The sequence below is a fragment of the Microtus pennsylvanicus genome, unplaced genomic scaffold (assembly GCF_037038515.1).
Source record: "Microtus pennsylvanicus isolate mMicPen1 unplaced genomic scaffold, mMicPen1.hap1 Scaffold_262, whole genome shotgun sequence".
NCBI classification, from domain to species: Eukaryota; Metazoa; Chordata; class Mammalia; order Rodentia; family Cricetidae; genus Microtus; species Microtus pennsylvanicus.
This window is the reverse complement of record NW_027460908.1, coordinates 12,501-19,404: the sequence shown is the minus strand read 5'-3', so window position 1 is coordinate 19,404 and position 6,904 is coordinate 12,501.

Here is a 6,904-nt window from a genome sequence, read left to right as displayed (position 1 = left end):
TTTTACCAAAACCTCCTGTCTGGCATGTCTCTGTCTTTGTTGAGTTCCTGTACTTACAGAAGCCAAGAGATAGCTGGCAGCTATCCATAACTCTAATTTCATTCAGCAGAATTCTCCCCTCCCCCCCCCCGGCCGATCTTGTTTCTCTGTTCTGTCCTCAAATGTGTGGGTGACTCTGAGTGGGCACCGACTTGCCACACACATCCTTCTTTTCCTGATCTAATCATGCCACTCCCCAAAAGAAAAAGGGAGGAGAAATCACTGAATGATGAGAACATTACTTGAATCAGAAAATGGGTAGGCACCCTTATGCTTAAATGTGTATTATCTACAAAGTTCTAAAACTTGGAAGTGAGTCTTAGGAGGAATGTCATTACACAGCTTCTTTCCAGATGTCTTCAAGTAAGTTGGTCCTAAACAGCCTATTCATAAGATGGGACCTCAGAGCTTCAGTACAGAACAACATGTTTTCTGTTCAATTGAATCTTAAAGTGGTGTGATAAGGATTTTGTATTCCCATTCTGTCAAGGATTATTCTCAGTGGTCTATATATTTCAAGGAAGAATGGTTTTTAAGAAGTATTTAGTGATTATATTTCTTTTCACTTAGGGATAAAGAAATGGAGAAGTTCTTTGAAGCAGTAAGTCACAAAAACACCAGGCCATTAAACTTCAGCTACAGGGAAACCCTGTCTCGTGGAAAAACAAAACAACAACAACAAAAAAAAAAATCCTGAAGCCAGTGATCATTGCAAACATCTGTATGTTCAGATACTGAGCCTGAGCGAGTTAGAGTGTCACAGATTTGCTGCAATTCATTGCAAATTTCATGTGGATCACAAATCCTGCTCAAGTTACAGCTGTTAGTGTCAGTGTGAACCTTGACACCATCTCTACTGGATTTCTGTCAGCTGTGCTCCGGTCTGCTAGAAAAGCAGAAGAACTAAGGTACCGTAATTAACCTCTTCTGTGCCCCACCTGCAAGAACACTCTGTAAGCTACAGTTCTGAAAACAGCCTGGTCCTGGCATAAGAACAGACAGGAGGACCAATGGAACCGAATAGAAGACCCGGATATCGATCCACACATCTTCGAACACCTGATCTTTGATAAAGAAGCCAAAAATACCAGCCTGGTCTACCGAGCTAGCTCCAGGACAGGCTCCAAAGCCGCAGAGAAACCCTGTCTCAAAAAAAACCAAAAAAAAAAAAAAAAAAAACCCCGAAAAAAAAAAAAACCAAAGAAGCCAAAAATATCCAATAGAAAAAAAAAAAAGAAAGCATGTGAGTTCAAGACCAGCCTGGTCTACAAGAGCTAGTTCCAGGACAGGCTCCAAAAAAAAAAAAAAAAAAACTACAGAACAACCCTGTCTCGAAAAAAAAAAAAAAAGAAAGAAAGAAAGAAAGAAAGAAAGAAAGAAAGAAAGAAGAAAAAGAAAACAGTGCTGTCCTCGAAAATGCCCTCTCCTGTTGAACACGGCCCCTCACACAGCTCTGATGATGCAGGAGGATGCCGAGGGCCCAGTTGGTGCCTGTATCTGTGCCTTGGCAGCAGCTATTCATGTCTTGCCACTCAGAGTCAAATTCCCTTAAGTTTAGCCTTCCCTAAGTGCTTGTTCACTTCAGAAGACTCAACCCTCATCTTCCGTGTCCTCCTGGCCTAATTTCTCACATTACTGATTTACTGAGTATGAATCAGTAATATGAGATGTTCAGGAGAGGGAGGAAGGGTCATTCATGAAAAAAGTGAGTGTTCAACTAACTAACTCCCCATGGGTTCAGGAAGTAGTGAGAAGATATTAATGAAGCAGAGAGAAATTTCTGGTTTTGGAAGGAGGAAATCCTGAATGGCTCCCTCTGTGTCGCAGGAGAGACTCCTGGAAAGGAAACCTCAGGTTCCGGTTGGTCGGTCAGTTCGGGGAGAAATATTAGCAAGGAGGTAAAGGCCGTGCCTCATGACATCAGCAGTCCCTTCTCTGGAAATTCTACGGTATCTCAGAGAGCTCTCGGAATTTTGTGATGTCACTCGTGTCCTAGAAACGCCAACTGCCCTCAAGACACACTCTCTCGGTGCCTATAAGACTCGGTTCTAGACATGTTGTCTAGAGAATGGAGATCGTTCGTGGAGAGGCCAGAGGGAGGAAGAAGAAAGCTGGCCTCAGATCTCACAGGAAAACATGGAGAAATAATTAGTGGTCCTGGGGAAGACGAAGTGAGTTCACCACTAGCAGGGACTAGAGAGATTTCTGGATGTGATGGCTTTGAGACTTCCAGGGCTAGGGCTCAGGAACTGGGAGGTTTCTGGGATGAAACAGGTCTGTCTGTCTTGTTTCTCTGAGTTCCTAAAAGGCCAACCCACATCAAAGATTCACGATAGTTGATTTGACAAAGTCGGGAATTGACAAGGAGTGCGGAAGGAGTCAGTGAGATTTCAATACCAGCACTGACTGCACATCATCCCCCCCCCCCCCGTCCTTTTCGTTGTGTAGCAATAATAATAGAGAAAGGGGAGTAGCGCTCTGCCAAAGCCCGTATTTTACCATGCCTTATATCACAGCCATTAGCAGGGTTGAGGCATCAAGTGCTGCAGTCAGTCCGACTCCTGTGACCCCCCTAAGGTTTCTGGCTTCCCAGTTTTGAGTGACACCATGGTCTCCAGTTCAGCTTGAGAGCTCTTTAAGAGCCAATGGAGGAGAGAGTGGAAAGAGACTGCCATTTTTTTCTTTTTCCTTTTCTTTCTTTCTTTTGCTGTTTTGCTTTGTTTTTCAAGAAAGGGTTTCTTTGTGTATCTTGGGCTGTCCTAAAACTCACTCTGTAAATCAGGCCATCTTTGAATTCACAGAGATCTGTGTGTGTGCTGTGATTAAAGCCCGGCTGAGACTGCAATTTCTTGTTAGCTCTGGGTGTCCTGAGCTGTTAGTAAGTGACAATGGCTCTGTGTTGTGAATCTCTGTGAATCCAGACTATGTTATGTCCTTCAATGACATGAGTCTGAAGCATCAAGCACCCACCCACCCACCCACCCCTATACTCCCTGAGGTCTCTGAAGTCACACACAGCGCAGCCTCTATAGGTCTGAATAAGGCTTAGAAAGCTTTTCCCTGGTTCACCTTGTGCAGAGGAAACCAGGTAAGTTCTGAGAGACATGCACCACCTTCCTACAGAAAGAAGGGAGGACTGATTAACTAATACCCACAGAGGGGGAAACTCAAATCTGGTATTTCAGACAGAACCTGCTTGGACAAAGTCTCATCTGTCAGTCACTTCCTGAGGGAAGGAGGGAGGGAGGGAGGGAGAAAGGAAGGACCACAATTATCTCTCCTCTGTGTCCTTTTTACGCTCTTTTCATGCTCTGATGAATATTGTGATTCAAGTTGGCCATGTCCCCTTTTCCACAGCATGTGCACTGTGGCTCTAGATCAAGGAATCAGTTTGTTTGTTTGTGTGTTTTGCTCTATCTAGGAGAAGCACCATAGCAGTTGCATACTGACTGAGAAATTTGATTTTTAGGAAATGATTTTTCATATCTGTGAGTGGTCTCTCCATAGATAGCCACTCACTCATCTTTCTTTAAACTTGAGTATAGGAATGAATGATCCCTCCCTCCCTCCCTCTCTCCCTCTTCATGGGAATGAGTGTCTGCTCTTGCATTGAGGGCTCCCCAGTTCTCAGCATCTCCAGCCCAACCTGTCACAAGCTGATCACACATTTGCAAACTTGGGATATATTCTGCTGAAGTTTTGGGATAATGAATTTCATCAACTATGGGACTAACTTTGTTCTGACAGGACACTCACTCACAATCTCTCCTCATCACACCCACATAGTGTAACAACTTTGTGTTTCCTCCACAATGGGCTCATTTCTGTCAGGGAACTGAAAGCCGTCCAGCCAGCCAACACTATTTTTCCTTGTTTCTCATTTTTTTCTTATATTCTGTCTCTCCCCCCCCCCCCCCGCCTGGAAAACTTTCAGAGTTCACTCTGCCCCCCGAGTAAAGGTGTTATGCTTCCTTTTATTGTATATTTAGTGTTTGTGTGTGTGTGTGTGTGTGTGTGTGTGTGTGTGTGTGAGAGAGAGAGAGAGAGAGAGAGAGAGAGAGAGAGAGAGATTCATTATGAAATCAAAAGTCAGTCAACAACAGCAAACTTTGTATTTATTTGTTCATCCATCCACGTATTTGCTTACTTACTTACTCACTTACTCACTCACTCACTCATTTATTTATTTATTTATTTATTTATTTATTTGCTTGCAGTGGAAGACTTAATTCAGTAAGAATGATCAGAAGGGTAGGTAGGGTATCCTTGGGAAAAGAGTAAGATATCACGATGACTTTCCCTTCCAAGAGGGAGCTTTCTAGTAAGACGTGAAACCACAGTTTCAAGGGCCCGCCCGCTTTCCACAAGTCCTTTTCCAAGGTCAGGCATTTCTTAGGTAAGCAAGGGTCTCCATTCATTCCCTTTGAGGAACTCTCAGGCCCTGCCCTGACATTAACGTCTGACTCGTGCCTATTGTCAAGGCCAATGGGACACTCCTCAGCCCCTCCCTGACCTGAGGTGACCTGAGAAGCCACACCCCACCCCAGTTCACAGGCCTCTCTTTATCTATCTATCTATCTATCTATCTATCTATCTATCTATCTATCTAACTAAGTAACTGTACAGCATAAAATGTGGAATCTCTTCTCAATGAAATGCTGTTGGCAGCCATTCGATGAATTTATTCTCATCTCAGATCCTGTCCAGCAGGGATGTCTTCTTTCCGTGTTTCTTCTTCTTTTGTATGTTGCAGTCAGTTCAGATGTGCTGGTATATGGTGAGAAAGAGAGAGAGAGAGAGAAATGGAATTGCTTTTTATTTATTTGAAGAGTTTTAATGATTTAATATTCAGCTATTTCCAGCCTTATTTACCAGCACATTTATTATTACCAGCGAGCACCTTCCTCTGAAAACATTGGAATCGCCCCCCATCTGTACATGTCATGCACGTGCGTGCATATGTGTGTGTGTGCGCATCCCATCTATCTATCTATCTATCTATCTATCTATCTATCTATCTATCTATCTATCTATCTATGTATCCCTTCATCAAATTCCATTTTAGGAGCTGCTATGCTGACCAGTGACATGGAGGCCACCATTTTCTTAGCCAGTGACAGTCAGGAGACAGAAAGAAGGAAAGAAAGGAAGAAAGAAAGAAAGAAAGAAAGAAAGAAAGAAAGAAAGAATCTACATTCCCAAAGAAAGAAAAAATTTAATTTTAAAAAGTAAAAAAAAAATTAAGTAAGTAAATACATACATAAAAATAGACATAAAGAATGAATAAATGAATAAAACTAAATAATAGTTGAAACATTCAATAAGTAAATGAGTCACGCTAAATCAGCAGATAAATAAACAGATATATGAAAGGAAGATATATATAAGGAAGTGAAGGAATGAATGAACAAGTAAGTAAGTAAGTAAGTAAATAACTAGGTGGGTCATTTTTTTTTAAAGAAGTAAGTAAATGAGATGGGCTGAACAGATAAGTAAGTAAGTAAGTAAGTAAGTAAGCAAGCAAGCAAGCAAGCAAGCAAGCAAGCAAGCAAGCAATCGTGAAAAAAAAAATGAGACACATCCATTCAATCCATAAAAGACAAAACGTGGAAATAAACATGTAAACTGGTCGACCCACCCACGTTCACTCAGCCGCCCCACCCAAAGCAGGAGGGAGGTCTCTGTCCAGCAGGGCCGGCCGTCTTCTTTCCAAGTTGCAGTCAGTCAGATCTCTGGGCAAACAGAAAAGAAAGCAATTGTTTTCTACTTGAACAGTTTTAATATTACTCAAATGAATTAATATTCAGCTATTTATTCCCAGCCTTATTTACAACTGGATGCCCAACAAGCACCTTCCTCTCATAGCTAGCCCCTTCTGGACAGATAGACAGGATGTATGTATGGATGTATGTATGTATGTATGTATAAATAAATAAATAAATAAATAAATAAATAAATAAATAGTAAAATAAGTAAATAAATAAATTTAAAAAAATGCTGTGGAAAAGGGGACATGGCCCATCAGTAAATGAGATGGGCTGAACAGTAAGTAAGTAAGCAAGCAAGCAAGCAAGCAAGCAAGCAAGCAAGCAAGCAAGCAATCGTGAAAAAATAATGAGACACATCCATTCAATCCATAAAAGACAAAACGTGGAAATAAACATGTAAACTGGTCGACCCACCCAAAGCAGGAGGGAGGTCTCTGTCCAGCAGGGCCGTCTCCTTTCCAAGTTGCAGTCAGTCAGATCTCTGGGCAAACAGAAAAGAAAGCAATTGTTTTCTACTTGAACAGTTTTAATATTACTCAAATGAATTAATATTCAGCTATTTATTCCCAGCCTTATTTACAACTGGATGTCCACCGAGCACCTTCCTCTCATAGCTAGCCCCTTCTACCCCTGCCCCATCTGGACAGATAGACAGGATGTATGTATGTATGTATGTATGTATGTATGTATGTATGTATGAATGAATGAATGAATGAATAAATAAATAAATAAATAAATAAATAAATAAATAAATAAATAAATAAATAAAAAAAAAAAATAAATAAAAAAAGTGCTTGGTGAGTGGGGCGTTTTGGCATAGAGAACAAAAGAGATAAACAAACCACCAACACATTGAAAATGACATCAGTCAATCAAGACATGGAAAAAGACAACTGGTCGACCCAAGTTCACAAGGCCAACTGGTCGACCCCGGTACTTAGCATTTTAAGGCCAAACATTTAATCGGACAACTGGTCGACCCGCTTCCAGTCCGTCAAAAAAAAGGAAGTGCACAGAGACAACTGGTCGACCCGTCAGGTCTAGGAAGATATATATTTTATTTAAAAAAAAAAAAAAAAAAAAAAAAAAAAAGTCCA